Source organism: Anser brachyrhynchus (genome assembly GCF_964034855.1).
Source record: "Anser brachyrhynchus genome assembly, chromosome: 2".
NCBI lineage: Eukaryota > Metazoa > Chordata > Aves > Anseriformes > Anatidae > Anser > Anser brachyrhynchus.
The window spans coordinates 50,002,385-50,019,306 of NC_137695.1; the positions used below are offsets into that span (position 1 = coordinate 50,002,385).

The following is a 16,922-nucleotide window of genomic DNA, read 5'->3' on the forward strand; positions in this document are numbered from 1 at the left end:
CTTGGTTCCGCAGTCATTTATAGGACAGGGCTCTGTTATGGAAAGATGCTACATACAAGCATTTCTGTTTGTCTTTCTCTACCAGTGTTTGCTCTCATCAAACAAGGTCAGAGTTAACAAAAAACAAACAAACAAAAAAATCAACAGCTTAATAACTGAGCCCTTAATTTTCAATAGCAATTATGGAATAGCAACAGCCCTCATCAGGGTGGAGGGTGGGGGCGGTGATTAACTCAGTGCATTCACTATTGATGGGCAGCAAGTGTAAATGAAACTACAGCAGCTCAGTGCTGTGGGATTTTAGAGCACGTTTGTCACTGACCAGGCTTTTTGAGATCGTTATCATTTCTCTGAAGAGAATACTCTTTGGTGGAACATTTCTTGCAATGGAATATATTTACCATGCAAGTATAACAAGGTGGTATAAGTTCCACCAGGAGGTAATATCATTATCATTTTCCTTTCCGGAGATATCAAGTTTTGCTTTTTCCCTCTTTTTTTTTTTCTTGGGAGGTGGCGGACAAAAACAGAAATAGTTGTAAATGGTCACAAAAAGAAGAGATCCCAGCTAATTACATGGTTTAGATCACTGCAATTTTAGCCAACCATGCACTGACTCAGATATAGCTCAAATACGTTTTGTGCTTTCTCAGCTGTATTCTAGCATAGATCAGCTTTTTTCATGATCTGGTCTCTTCTTTCAGCTGTAAATATTTTTTTTAATGTATATCATATAATGAGTATACATTTGTGTTCACATTTTTTCTTAAATCTTCCCTGTCCTTCAAGCTTTCTGTCTGCCAAGGAGGGTTAATTACTACTTTGTGAAACTTGGTACTGAGTCTCGGAGTTCTAGTAATATGAACCAAGGTAATGATCTTTTGTATTTACAACTAATCACTAAATTTTCTTTCCATTCCTGAGACCCCAGGCAAATAAAACACTGATCCAACAGTACAGTCTCTGTATCAGGAAGCCTTTTACCTAGCACTTGGGGAGTTTTTGTTTGCCTTGTAAACATATTGAAGATCACCTTCTCAATCCTATTAATTTATTTTATTCCTTCCATGTGTTTTTCCAAGTTTGTCCTGCTGCTGTAGCTTCACACGAGTTGGGGTCTGGTATAGAAAATCCTTCGTGTTATATTCAATATTTTATAGGAGTTTAAGTAGCTTATTTTTCAGAAGCCTGCTCTAGACATCAGTAGCAACATTTTTGTTTTCTTTTATAGGTTTGGGAACCTCAATAACCAGATGAATTAGACAAGTCATCAAGAGTTAAAACAAGTTTATGGAAACTACCAAGAAGAGTGGGACATTTTGTATATATGGAGGTTTTGTTTGAAGGGCAAAAAATAATGAGTAAGATGACTTCATTTAGAACACCAGATGTAATTAAAAACAAGAAAATTAAATATCCTCATACCACCTGCTGAGTGTAAGAATTTGTTAAGTATCAGTAAAAGAAGTTACTTGGATTTGAGACCTATGGAATAATCCTGTGAGGTTCATTAAATAAACGAGGTGAGGTAAAGTTTGGCAGAGTGTTACAAAGAATGTCTTCTTTGAATCATGATAACAGGTGATGGAAATTTTCACTACTGATTTCCATGATTCCTAAGTGAAATGGAAATAGAATTCTGTTTTATTTTCAACTGATAGAGATTATTGAAAATATCATGTTTATTTCTTTCATAAAAATATCCAATGTTTCATGCAGCACATCACCATTGAAGAAATTGGAATTTGCATCACAGGTTTTGTTGACTGCATTATTCTCATCCTATCTCATCCTGTGACTGAACCATTTGAAACAAATACTAGTCACATTACTTAAGATGTCATTACAATATGCTCAGATAAGAAACAGACAACTCTGCCCTGGAAGGAGATGTTGAGCAGCATACAAGTTACAGGACACTAATATCTGGAAGAAGTACACAAATGAGACATGCATGGATTTGGTGTCATTGAGTTCCTTGGTGTCTTTCCTATATGCAACGGTCCTTCTTTATGGCTGAATACTATGCCAAGGGACAATTGCATCCTGAATTGTTGCCACCAGAAGTGAAAACTGAACAGTCTTTATGCCATCTATAAAATCATCTATGCAGTCCACTTTGTGAAATGTCTCCTACTTACACAAGGTCAAGTGCAAAAGGTGCTATTTAATCAAATTGGTCCTGCTGTGTAAGATGTCTGCCAATGAATGGACAGAAGATAGGACTGCAATTTTACCAATTATTAAACATTAACTGAAAGTCCACTTGATTAGAAGTGAGACTCCTTCATTATACATGACCATTACAGTTTATAGAGGGTTTTTAGTTCCTTCCTTCAACTTGATTTCTTTGACGATGTAATACAAATGAGTACTCTGACTGCTCCATGACAGTTACCTTCTTCCCTAGTCATCTCTCTGGCCTGACCTTGACCTATAGATAGACTTTGGCATTTAGTGATAATGTGGTTTGTGGTAGCAGTAACCGCAAAACAGGATCTTCCCAGTGGCTTCAAGCCAGAGTGTTACTCACTGGCTAATGGTTAGAATAGAAGGATAATAGATATAGGTAAACAAATCTGAGATTTTGAATTTGTTAGTTTGAAATAAGATAAAAAATCTGCACTTGAATCTGCACTACTTTGATCTTGCAAAAGTGTCTTGATTCTGTAAAGCATGTCTTTACAAAGTTATAGTAAAACTGTATTAAAATGTTTTGTCCACATATCTAGCATCCATTAATGTCTCAGTTGTGTAAATATGGAAAGCCCTCTACCTAGAAGTCCAATCATAAGTTCATATTTTTATTTTCCTCAATATCAGTTTTGTACAAGAAACTCTTTATGCAAAGCAGGGAGGCAAAATTTGTACAATCATCGACTTCAGTAAATTGAGTCGTAAGAGCAAAAATTAAGAATGGACTTTGATCTGTCTATAAAGCAGCTTTCTAGCAAGCCAATAAAGCAAAGTATGTAGTTAGTTATGGCCAAAATATACCCTTTGCTCTGCATGATACCTTGCATAATTTTTCAGGTGAGAAAAATTGTATGTCTCTGCTATAGTTAATCATTTTAACTGTGCAAGCATCAGTTTTCAATATGCTGGTGCCTCTTGATATTCATGGTAAGCTTTGGTGCAAGAACATAGTAATCTCTTTTGCCACATTGGAAACAGATCGATGAACAGATCATAAATTTCAATAAAAATAGTCTGATAACTGCATAACTAGCTACATGATACCAGTCCCTAGCCTTAGTCAAATGAAGTCCATCACAATTTTAATATACTGAAATGACAAATTTGGTATGATAAAACATGAGTCTCCCTGGAAGAGCTGGGCCATTTGCCTGTTCTCACTCTTTACATTACTACTACTACCCTAGAGACACAAAGTCAGAAAAGAAATAATCTGAATTTGAAATGAAAGTTAGAAATCAGAAGCTTGCAGTTATTTAAGGCAGTACCCAGCAGAATGGGTGTTTTCCACTCACACACTCACACAGAATGCAAAGGACATTCTGGATGCCCACTTCATCAGTATCATTTTGATTTACTATCTTTTACGTTTGCAAGTCGCTATCTGCCTGATCTTCCATTTTTTAAATAAGTTTAAAATGTTGGTAATTATGCACTCACTTATCAGAAACAGCAGCTTAGTTATTTCCTGTTTACCTTTCCGTGCTTTTTGCACAAAGCAAAAATTGTTTAGACTTGTAAAATATTTAGGCAATTTTAATAGCATAAATATAGTAAAATTTAAATACAGTAAATCACAAAATATTAGACAAATGCTTATTATAATTCTCGCTATTGTCATGGCTCTACAAGTCCTATTATATTTAAACTACTATTGCCCTTCATAATAAGAACCAAAATGATCAGTCTGGCATGCAATGGCATCTTCTTTTCACAGAAGATGTGCCCAGTCTGAAACTCCCAATTTTATGACTGGTATACCAGCTCAAAACAAGATTAATTTCCCTTAGTGATATATAACTGCACTAATTCTTAACTGTAAAATATTTTGAATGGATTTTCTAAGTATTGACATAGTGATAAAAAGTTAAATTACCTCCAGGACATGGAAAAAGACTTTGATTAAATATTTTTGAAGGATTTTCATATGCTATAAAAGTTGTTCTTAGGCATTTTCTTTACCCATTATGCAAATATGTCAACTCATTAATAATTCAAAATAGGCAATACATTAATAATTAGGATCCCCCATTACAAATCTGACCTTTAATTGAATTCTATAGAAAGAGACTGTGAAAAATGAGCCTCTTGATTTATGCTAAGAATAAAGGTTAAAAAGCGTTTTCCTTGTAGGTCTAATTTTTATCATTATTGCCTAAGCAGAAACATTGAGATAAGAAACTTTTTTCCCAGTTCAAACTGTTTTTTGGAAAGGCTGCTTCTATTAAAAAAAAAAAAAAAAAAAAAAAAAAGGTTCATTTATATGTAGTTTAGTACAATGAATGAACTGTGTCACTGAACAAGCAACATAGCAATCATAGGTACTTCAGAGGTTTGAAAAAAATCAACTTCTTTCCTTCATTTCTCTTTGCCAAACAACCTACAGGCTTCATATTTACATAATTCTTCACAATTAACTAATTATTCTTCATAATTCTTCTTGTGTACTTCATCATAATGTTTAAAGGTAAAAACATTAACTGACTACATAAAATAACAATTACTTCCAGTTGTAGAACTGACAATTACACTGCTACAGAGTGTTGCAATGCTGCTGTGATTATTTGGTTCCCTATTCTCAGTCCTTCCTAGAGAATTTGCATTTGTGATGCAATTATGACTTAGCAGACGAATTTATTTCTTGTGAGTCTCAAGTAAAAATGTAATCTAGATACGTTAGAATACCTGTAAGGAAATGGACAAGGAATGAGGAAAATGCCTAAGAGCACAACAGAGAATGAGAGAAGACTTTTTTCCCAAGAAGGGAAAAAAGAGTAGTACTACATTGGGGAAAGGTAAGTTACGTGTCCTTGTTGCAGTTAAGAGTACATCAAGCCTAAATCATAGAATCATTTAGTTTGGAAAAGTCCTTCAAGTCCAACCGTTAACCTACCACTGCCAAATCTACCACTAAACCAGGTCCCTAAGCACCACATTTACATCTTTTTAATGCCTCCAGGGATGGTGATTCAACTGCTTCCCTGGGCAGCTTGTTCCAATGCCTCACAATCCTTTCAGTGAACAAATATTTCCTAATATCCAACCTAAACCTCCCCTGGCGAAACTTGAAGCCATTTCTTCTTGTCCTATCACTTGTTGCTTAGGAGAAGAGACTGAATCCCACCACGCTACTTGAGGTAACTGTAGAGAGCGATAAGGTCTCACTTGAGACTCCTTTTTTCCAAGCTAAATAACCCCAACTTCCTCATCTGCTCCTCATAAGACTTGTTCTCTAGACCTTTCACCAATTTTGTTGCCCTTCTTTGGACACGCTCCGCACCTCAATGTCCTTCTTGTTGTGAGGGGCCCAAAACTGAACACAGTACTTGAGGTGTGGCCTCACCAGAGCTGAGTACAGAGGGACAATCACTTCCTTAGTCCTGCTGGCCACGCTATTTCTGATACAAGCCAGGATGCTGTTAGCCTTCTTGGCCACCTGAGCACATTGCTGCCTCATATCCACCTGGCTATCGACCAATACCCCCAGCTCTTTTTCAGTTGGGCAGCTTTCCAGCCACTCTTGCCCCAGCTTGTACCATTGCAGGGGTTTGTTTTGCTCCAAGTGAAGTACCTAGAACTTAGCCTTGGTGAACCTCATACAGTTGGCTTCAGCTCATCGATCAAATCTATCCAGATCCCAATTTAAAGCCTTTGTACCCTCAAGCAGGTCAGCACTCCCACCCAACTTGGTGTTGTCTGCAAACTTACTGAAGGTGCACTTGATCCCCTTGTTCGGACCACTGATAAAGATAATTAAGAGAACCAATCCATGGTGCCATGGATGGTGCCATCCATGTGAACAGTTAAAGCAGCTTTGTCACAGACATATATTTGGAATTAGATGATCTTTAAGGTCTCTTCCAACACAAACCATTCTATCATTTAAATGTTTTGAATATAATTAAAAGATCACATCCCATCTATTCCTGAAAGGGGCATGAATAACCAAACATCCACTTAGCTCTCACACATCTTAAACTGGAAACCTGAAAACCCACAATAAGCTTTTGGCTCACTGTAAACTCTTATCAATACCAGTACTCTTAATACAAACTTTTCCAAGATGCATATGAACCAGACTACCCAAGCCTTGGCTGTGCCAAGCATCAAACCTCACAGGCCTTTGTCAGTCTGTCATACAAAGCATGATGGAGTCACAAACATCTGCATTTTCATAATACAAATTCAAAACCAACCTGAGTAACACAGACATTGATTTAACCCAGAAGTACTTGCAAGCCATGGTGACAAGTTTTATTAGAATTAGAATGGTTCAGTTGGAAGGGACTTTAAAGATCATTGAGTCCAACTGCCTGACCACTTCAGACATAACTGAAAGTTAAAGCATATTAATGAGGGCATTATCCAAATGCCTCTTGAACACTGAGAGGCATGGGGCATCAGTCACCTTGCTAGAAAGCCTGTTCCAGTGCTTCATCAACCTCACACTAAAGAATTTTTTCCTAATGCCCAATCTGAACATCTCCTAGTACAGCATTGTGTTGTTCTCGTGCATCCTGTCCTTGTTTACCACTGAGAAGAGTCTGGCACCTCCCTCTCCATTTCCCCCCTTAGGAAGGTGTAGAGAGCAGTGAGGCCATCTCTCAGCCTCTTTTTCTCCAGACTAAACAACCCAAGTGTCCTCAGCCTCTCCTCACAGGACATGCCTTCCAGTCCTTTCACCAACTTTGTTGCCTTCATCTTTCAAGGACCTTAACATCCTTTTTGTATTGTGGAGCCCAGAACGGCACACAATATTCGAGGTGAGGATGCAACATCACTAAATATAGCAAGAGAATCATCTCTTTGTCCAGCTGGCTATGCTGTGTTTAGTACACCCCAGAATGCAGTTTGCCCTCTCAGCTACCAGGACACACTGCTGACTCATTAATACAATTATAATTTATCAGCTCCCACAAAATACTTAAAAAAGAAAGCAGCTCTGTGTCCAAAAGAGTTGGCACTTCTGAGGTCACCTGCAGGAAAATGCTGTTGTGGGGACAAATGCCCTGGTTGCCTGAAGGGCTGCTAATTTCACTCCCATAGTAACATGTACATTATACACACTTAAACTGTCTATCATCTGAAAGGCACTACAGCCAAGAGAGTGTCAATTATGGTGAAACTGAACTACAACTAATGTTATGAAAGAGACCAACCGCTTCCTCATTAATGGGCACAGCATGAAACCTCCTACAGAAGATTTAACGTCACAGCCCCAACTGTACCAGGAGAGCTGATGAGTGGCTTATAAGTGTAACAGCCAAGTTGCTCTGAGCACACTCCACACCCCTAAGGCCTGATTTTGTTATATGTCTTCGTGGGACCAGGGAAAAATGAGGATCCTTTGCTTCTTAAAGTCAAGTGCACTTGTGTTACTTTCTTGACAATGGAAAAGTGTGTTGTTAGTGTTTTTTTTTGTTGTTGTTGTTTTGTTTTCCCTTCTTGATTTCCATAAGTAGAACAAAACGCCACTCAGCAGAATAATGGAAATTACAGAATTTTCCATTATCACATTCTTCCTTTTATTGAATCATAGAATCACAGAATGGCTTGGGTTGGAAGGGATCTCAGAGATCATCTAGTTCCAACCCGCCTACCATAGGCAGGGACACTGCCCACTAGATCAGGTTGCTCAGGGCCTCATCCAGCCTGATCTTGAACACCTCCGTGGATGGGACATCCACAAATTCCCTGGGCAACCTGTTCCATTGTCTTACCACCCTCTGAGTGAAGAATTTCTTCCTAACACATCCAATCTAAATCTTCCCTCTTTCAGTTTAAAACCATTTCCCTTTGTCCTATCATTATCTACACGAGTGAAGAGTCCCTCTCCATCCTTTTTATAAGAACCCTTTAAGTACTGAAAGGCCGCAATGAGGTCTCCCCAGAGCCTTCTCTTCTCCAGGCTGAAAATCCCTAGCTCTGTCAGCGTCTCTTCATAGGAGAGGTGCTCCAACCCTCTGATCATCTTTGTGGCCCTCCCCTGGACCCACTCTAACAGCCCCACATCCTTCTTGTGATGGGGGCCCCAGACCTGGACACAGCACTCCAGGTGGGGCCTCACAAGGGCAGAGCAGAGGGGCACAATCACCTCCATTGACCTGCTGGCCATGCCTCTGTTGGTGCAGCCCAGGATGCAGTTGGCCTTCTGGGCTGCAAGCACACACTGCTGGCTCATGTCGAGCTTCTCATCTACCAGAACCCTCAAGTCCTTCTCTGCAGGGCTGCTCTCAGTGAGTTCTTCTCCCAGTCTGTACTCCTGCCTGGGATTGCTCCAATCCAGGTGCAGCACCCTGCACTTGGTGACTATTTTTTTTTGGCTTAGGATAAAGCTTAGAGATGAAGTTAGTACACAGCTCAGCCTTAAGTGCTGCCCATTTTCAGTGCAAGAGCAACTAGGACTCCCATGTGCCAGCACTCGCACTGCGCACTTTCCTCCTCCAGCCACCTTCTGTCACAAACAGCTTGGACAGTTAGCAAAGAAGAGCAAAAATCAAGGAGCTCTTAATGCTATCAGTTATTTCTCACCATCACCAACACAACAAAAAAAAATGTTTTTCATATATATGTTCAGAGTCTTTTTGCAACTGAACTGCTAGCATCCAAAAGTATGTTACCATTTAGTAGCAGTATTACTAAAGTTTGTTCTCATGAACACATACTCTTATGTGCATGTAATACTTTAGAGTGAAAACTCTTGAAATTATGGTATGACTTGGAACATACCTCTAAATTCCAAGACTGAAGAGCAAATCTTTTTCTACTGTAGCAAAATTTGTTGTTACTTTTTCACATTTGTGCCACAACTTAAGTTAAAGAAAAACTACAACGAGAACCCCCCACAAGTGCAAGTTCCTCACAATTTCAGGGGAAGGAGCATTAAAGTAATTGATTTATGCCATGGATTGGAAGAGTGTTTTAAATATATTTTGATTTTTCCCAAGCAATACCCCCTTTCTATTTGATTGTACCCGTGCTATATACAAGTGGCAGACACAATTTAAAAGGAAAAGGGATGGGAGCTGGGGGGGCTGTAATTGTCATTATTCTGCTTTGTCGCCATCTGTTCCACCTATGAAAGAAAAAGGGAAAAAGAAAAAAAAATCATTATGAAAAAGGTTGCAGAAGTGCAATCAATTTTCTTAAGAATCAAAGACTCATCGTCTAGAATTGTGCCCATTCCCTTGGACTCCCTAGATAACAAAGAAATAAAATTTAACCCAGCGATTCCTCCAGCGGCAAAATTATTTGTAAATGAAGATCATCCTTTAGACAGACTTCAAACTGAGTTAAAGTCCTTAATCAATGAAGACTTTTCCATGATTCCTGGAAACTTGTCCCATTAGTTAATTCCTGTCATTTTTTTAAATGACCATTTTATTAGTAATAAAATGAACTGAATAAAATGACTGAGAAATATTTGCATGTGCATTTCTTCACAGAACGAGATATATTTACCTTAGTAAGCATTTGTCCTTATTTTTCAAATAACAAGTGGGAAATGAAATATATCATCATTATGCTTGTCAAACTTGGCATGAGAACCTTGACATGAGCTGGCAATGTGCACTTGCAGCTCAGAAAGCCAGCCACATCCTGGGCTGCATCAAAAGAAGCATGGCCAGCAGATCAATGGAGGTGATTGTCCCACTCTACTCTGCTCTCGTGAGACCCAACTGGAGTTCTGCGTTCAGTTCTGAGGCCCCCAGCACAAGAAGGAGATGGGCCTATTAGAACAAGACCAGAGGAGGGCCCTGAGGATGATCAAGGGCTGGAGCACCTCTCCTGTGAAGACAGGCTGAGGGAGTTGGGGTTGTTCAGCTTGGAGAAGAGAAGGCTCTGGGGAGACCTTGTAACAACTTTCCAATACCCAAAGGGGGCCTACAAGAAAGCTGGGGAGAGACTCTTTGTCAGGGAGTGGAGTGACAAGGAGGAATGGCTTTAAACTAAAGGAATGGCTTTAAACTAAATGAGGGTAGGTTTGGATTAGACATAAGGAAGAAATTCTTTACTCAGAGGGTGGTGAGGCACTGGAACAGGTTGCCCAGGGAATTTGTGGATGTTCCATCCCTGAAGTGTTTAAGACCAGGTTGGATGGGGATTTGAGCAACTAAGGTGTCCCTGCCTATGGCAAGGGGTTTGGAACTAGATGATCTTTAAGGTCCCTTCCAATCCAAACCATTCTATGGTTCTATGACATAACATGGAAAAAAGAAGTGATATAAACCTTCAAACTAAGTATCTAATTTTTGTATACTGTAACAAAATATAATTTTAGTCAGATTAACTGTCTAGCTATTCACATATTACTGCATCCATTACGGAAAAGTGATTTTTTTGCTAATTCTTGCATTTAAAATAGCAGGAACTATTTAAATATTTTGTATTAAAGTGATCACAGATTGTTTTGTAAAATCTGGGGTAATCTCATCTCCCCCAAAGTATTTGGGCAAGTGAGACAATAACTCTTAGTCCCACAGTGCAGGCAATAATCAAATCTAGGAAGGAACACTGATGATACAACAGTATAAGATGTGTATTTTCTTCCACTTCTCATGTTTCATAAGCACCAGGGCAGAAGCGTATATAATAGCAAAGGCAAAATCTTCTGGAGTTGTTGCATAATGTCGCTAGCCTTATTCCAGGGAGCAGTATAAGTGACCCAAGGTTCATTACTGGATAAGAGCAACAAACTCCTGTATGCTATGATGTGACATATTTACCTAAATGCCCAAGTAATTTTTTCCTGCCAAGTACAGTATTACTTTCTATATTAACTTTAGCCAACAAGATGGTTCAATGCCAGAATCTGTGAGTCTGGCTTGAACTGGATAGTACTTGATAAGGGAAATAGTTCCCATTCATTTAGTGATGCTGAGCAAGTAACTAACCTTTGAAAAACATGGTCTTCCTTATTGTATTTTATTCCTTTTTCTCATATTAAAAACATACAAAACTCAGGCATTCGTTGAATAAAGCAAAACAGAAAGCCCGTGAAACTATTTGTGCCTGTGAGTAGGTACTTTATGACTGTACTGCAGCAAAGTTTGTGGTATTAGTCTTTTGAGTGAACAAATTTTTGCTATGTACCATATTATTACCAGCTATTCTCCACTATTTAAAAACATTTTGTTTGAAATGTGAGCACTGCAAACAAGAATATTATCATGCCTGTGATCTGCAATGAATCAGCAGAGAAGAGGATGATAGAAGGAAGGAAGGAGAGATGGCCTGAAGGAAGATTCTGTCAGTGCTAGCAAAAATTCTCCAGTTACTAGGAACTATCACAATGGGAAGCAGAAATGGGTGGAGCAGACACTGCACTTGGATGGTACATGCATGCAAGCAAGCGCCTCCTTAGTAAAGATTGTAAGCTCTCCAGCTGTAATGCTTCAAGTCTAACAAGTCAGCATGGAAATTATAACCACTGTCAGTTGGGAGCTTCTAGATCAGTCTGTTAGGTGGGTGATGTTACAGATTATACACAAAAATAGTGGGTGGGTGACCCAAACAATGGGTGTAACAGGTCAAAGTTATGGTGAGGAAATCACCACATAATTTTAGGAAAGACACAGTAAAGAACGACTTGTCAGATTCCAGAAAGAATAGAAACATTTGGAAAAAAAAAAAAAGGAAAAAAAAAAAAAGGAAAAAAAAGGAAAAAAAAACAAACAACACCAACAACAACACAACAACAAAGGGGGCAGATGTACCACTAAATGAAATGCCCATACACACGAAGTTGCTTATATGCATACAAAAATTTCCAAGTGATTCTAAATGCATTTGTATGCAAATAATTCAAAAATCAGTCAGTGAAGTCATGCTGGCTTTACTTTGCAGGAAAATGATCTGATAGAACAGGTATGGTCAGTACTACAGGCTTCTCTTAGCATTGCTTTGAATTTGTGTAGCTCATTGTGCTCAGTGCTTAATTCCTGCACTGCTTTTTTTTTGTTTTTTAATTGTTGTAGATTTTATTCCTCACTCTAATTATAATGAATAAGGTAATGATTAATGCTACAAAGCCAAGACTGATGTTCAGAGCTAACACAACATCAACCTGTGAATCCCTGAATTTGTAAATGATGGACATGATGATAAGATGCAAGTGATTGAATAGATTGAATATAGATATTTAATACATTGAATATATAGAAGAATATAATAAAACTAAAAACTCTGATTCAAAAGCAAAATATATGATTCTACACAGATTTATCATACTGGGCTTTTGAACAGCTAACTTATAAGAACTTCTCATTGGCTCATGAGCCACGGAACAGAGATTCCATACACAGGTTCACCAAATTGATTAGGGAGATTTCCAAACATATTGCAGGATCTACATTTCATTGCATACATTTCATGAGATATAGGTAGGTAACAATTCAGGAACTAGTACTATAATTGGGGTAAGATGACTCATTTTTGTAGAATTTACTTAAGGTCTGACTTTATAGACCATCTCTTAATAGCCTGTGCCCCAAAAGCTGAGTGTCTCAACATGAAAATTGTAATTTCTTTTGTTAAAAACTTTATGATTCACAAAATTAATTTTATCTCTCTAAATTTACACAGACTTCTTCCTATTCTTTCCCATTCTTTCCAGGGACAGTTTCCTGGATGTTAATGAGCCTCTCTGTCCCCTTTTATTCTTAGGTCAGTGAAGTGATCTTTGAATAAAAGCTGCTTTCAGGTTGTGCAATTCTGTAGCAGTTTTATAGTCTCTCGACACTGGTTGTTAATTTTTCCTGAAATCCCTGAATCACAATTGATGTTTTTATCTTGTTTCATTCATTTATGGGGCCTAAACTGTTTAATCTGTTTAGAATATGTCTCAAACTAAAGTAAACTTCCATACTAAGTATCCATTGCATATAGTTATGAACTATGAAGAGGCATCTTAGGAATATTAATGAAACTATATATAAAGGTCTGAAAATCATGTCACAGCAAATCCCTGTTGAAAAATCATGCATATTTATTGGAATCTCAACAAAATTCAGCAGTTCACTGAAATTTTAATTAAAGATTCTAAAAAACACACCTGTACAATGCCTATTGAAAAAGACTGAAATCCTTCCTCCATCTCAAAATGACACTAGATCAGACACAAGCTGAAAAAATCATATAGTTCACAATGTTACACATCTTTTGATCCTCTCCCATGAGACAGACTCATTACAGGCTTCTTCTTACTTAAAGCACAAGCTACCAACCTTCTCTCTCTCCAGATGCTATTAATCTGAGTAAACCCACAAAAGGCTTTTCACAGGCAGCCATCCCTTCAGGCCAATAATGGACCAGTGAATCCTTAGAAAACAAGGATAAGTAGGGTATAAGTTCAGCTACGAATTCATGTCCCAGTATTTCAGACCGTGCTTTATATGTATGTCATACACTAGAAGAGCTCTCCCAGACTCTTAAGAGAGACGAGAAGTGTCTCTTTCTTGAAGATCAGAAAGTGCTCTGGAAATGTTACTTCAGTTCAGTCACTTTGTTCTAGTCAGTTATCCCATTTATTTTAATACCCTTTTAATACCCTTATTTTAATACCCTTAAGCATGCTGTGAAATGCAGTTTCTCATATGTCATGTTAGCTCTTGGGGAAAATCTAACAGCTGTAAAAGTAGCCCTCAAAAAGCCTATAGCCTGTTTTAAACTGCAGCTCTCTTTCTTCCATCTTGACTTTACTTCCTCTTCAGATTAAGTTGTAAACTGTTGGAAAACTTTCTTTATCCAGTGTCTCAGAGTAACATCCAGAAATAACAAAAATGCCTTTAAAATACCATTCTTCTCCCAGTCCCAAGGTACATTTCATTCTCCCTCTGCCCCTGCTGGAGTCTACCACACATCATCGCATCCTCTTCCCATCCCCTGCCCCTTCCAGCTACCCTCCAGCCGCCAGGAGCGCCAAGCAGATGGGCTGGATGGCACCAGGAAAGCTGTCCCAGTTGCTGTGCCTGCAGCAGGCCCTGCAGATTGCCCGCATTGGCTGAGTACAAACTTGTATCCATTTCTAGGGGCAGGATGGATGCATTCATGTAACACACTCTGGGAAATTTTAATAAACCAAAAGCCATGTTCACATAGCACCAAATACCAGCTAAAGCTGTCTGCGCTTCCTCAGCAAGAAAACAAACAAACAAAATAAACAGGACAGTGTAACACACAAGAAATTATCTTAAAAGTTTACACACGTGTGCGCAGAGAGCACCTCTGCACCAATGCACTGAAATAGCGAAAAATATTAGTTATTCAAAAAACAGTCTGAGATATCTATGCACTCCAGGTTTTTATGTCACCAGCAAGGGGATAGCCTCAGAGCAGCCCTGCTTCTGCAACATTTGCTATGCCAAAATTCCTTTGCAGTCCTTAGAGGCGCAATATATGCATAACAAAATATATTCTACAACTGCAGATCTCTGACCTACCTTGAGGTTGGTTTTCAGGAGCAGATCGTTTATGACTACATGAGTTTGCACTGGCGATCTTTTAGTGCTGTACAGGATTCCAGGTCTTTTTAAGAGAATATTTTCAGTTTGTTAACTGATGAGGAGAAAAAATTTTGTGGGAGGAGGACATCTAGTGATGTGATGTGTATTTACATGTTCAGCTGTTTCCTTGCCCAGCTGAGCTAGCTAGCTAGTAAATTACAGTTTTTTTAAAAAGTATCAAAGGTGAGCAGGCATGCAGCTGACTTTTCCAGAAAATAAAGGGATTTTGATACGATAACAACCAAAACAACAGCAGCAATTTAAAAATATAATTCTCAAATCAACCTTTTTGAAATTAAATATTGCAAAGAATTAGTGATTATTGCCACACTTCTCACCTACAGCTAAACCGCATCCAAATCTGGATTATACTGGCACTAATGACCACCTACATAATTCATGCAGAATGACCACTGGCATCATGATGCCCTTACAGACAAAAGCTTCCCCTTGATGGTCACAGATGGTCAGTGTAGAAGCAACCGTGAAGTACAGTGATAGTTCTATGTATTAGTACTAGAATAGCATAAAACATAAAACATAAAATTTCCTTCCATGACTGATACAGAAGGATTATCTTAGAAGGATATGCCCTGTGGAGGAAATAACAATTGTTCACCAATGTTGCTTCCTTCAGTGAGCAAAGAACATTTCAGCTTTTGTATGTCTGTGCATGGGACAATACCTCCATAGTCCAAATTATTAGCATGACAGACAGAAATCAAGAGGGGAAAAAAAAAATCAGGATAATGCCATACTTGGGAAACAGCTCCTGGAAAAGCCACAGCACATCAGTAATACCAGAGCATCTGGGCAGCTGTGTTACACTGCACAGTGTTATTAACAAACATCTCTCTAATCTGGAGATTGCTGCCTTATACTCCGTTTTTCAGGGCAAACATTCTCAGAGCCTTCCCAAATTCACTCAAGAAGCTTATAATTGAGAATGAAATTATTAGATAACCACTGAGCCAGCCTCTTTATGATTACACAGATGTTTCCTGCCCACTTTCAGTTTAGACAAAAAGCAAAGCTCAAAGTCACAGGGAACATCCAGATGGACTAAAAAATTTGTTAGCTCCATATTAAGAAATTACTTCCCTGATTCTGGTCTGAAATCTAACCATTTGTAATAAAACAAAAACCATACTCAAAATGGACTTTTTAAATAACATCTTATATTGGCAAATCCTATATAGTGTAGAAATTAAAAATCTGGGTATTGATTTATAATATCAGAAGTAATGAAAGTTATATCAGGGTAAGAAAGGTACTTACTATTTATTCTGATGTTTAGATGATTACGACTATAATTACAAACTCACATTTGGTCAGACAGTTCACGGTATTTCAATACGAACTTAACTTTTCTGGTATACTACTTCAGTCTTCTTCATAAGAATCATAAACTGGTGGAATACATCAGGTGTTTTCCAAATCCTCTTAGAAAAACAAACAAACAAACAAACAAACAAACATAAACACTATGTAATTACAATAGTACTGAAACCACTGTATTTTTTGTCTAAATAATTCTATATTTCCTGATGCAGCTATGAAAAGCTTTGTTTTCCACCAAACTAGAAAAATCTCCATTCTTCATTCCAATTCTTTGCATTGCTTCTTCTATTTCAATTATTCGCATGCTTTATACACCTTTATGTGATGCTGTGAAGGTGCTGACCCAGAACTGGGAACAGAAGATTTGAGGAAAGGCAAATCCTAATGAGGCTGAGCTGGTTAGATTGCACAGCGTAGAGCACAAAACACACAGCAGAGCACAAAACTGATATTGTTACAACAACATGGTGATATTAGTGACTACATTTGTGAATCAGTTTGTATCACATAAATTTACCACGATGATAAAACAGATTAGTTTTCAACGGGAACATATGGAAGTATGAAAACTCTGGAGGGTTTGGGGAGTAAAGTGAATAAATACAAAGCAGTTTGCTTTTCAATATGTTATTTATCATTTTTTTTACTGCTCTTATTTAGTGTCTTCATATTCAGAATATCCTCTCTTTCCACTAAACACAAAATGTTAACTGGAACAGAAATATTTGTTGTACTTTAATCAAAGTCATATACTGAAAGAATTAGGAATTATATTTTCAGTAGAAATAAGTCAGATAAAAAGAAAAAAATCAGATGAAAAGAAAAGCCATTGCAGAGCCCAAAGCAAGTGGGATTATTTGTTTGTTTTCTAATTTATGCTGA

The 16,922-nt window shown here is 38.0% G+C and overlaps 1 long non-coding RNA gene across 1 annotated transcript; it reads left to right on the forward strand.

Annotated features, from left to right (window-relative positions):
* The first annotated feature begins 240 nt into the window (after nucleotides 1–240).
* LOC308190082 lies at nucleotides 241–2,231 on the forward strand. Its single transcript, XR_013946837.1, has 3 exons — nucleotides 241–440; nucleotides 790–870; nucleotides 1,232–2,231. It is a non-coding gene; the product is annotated as an uncharacterized lncRNA (long non-coding RNA).
* The last annotated feature ends 14,691 nt before the right edge of the window (nucleotides 2,232–16,922 follow it).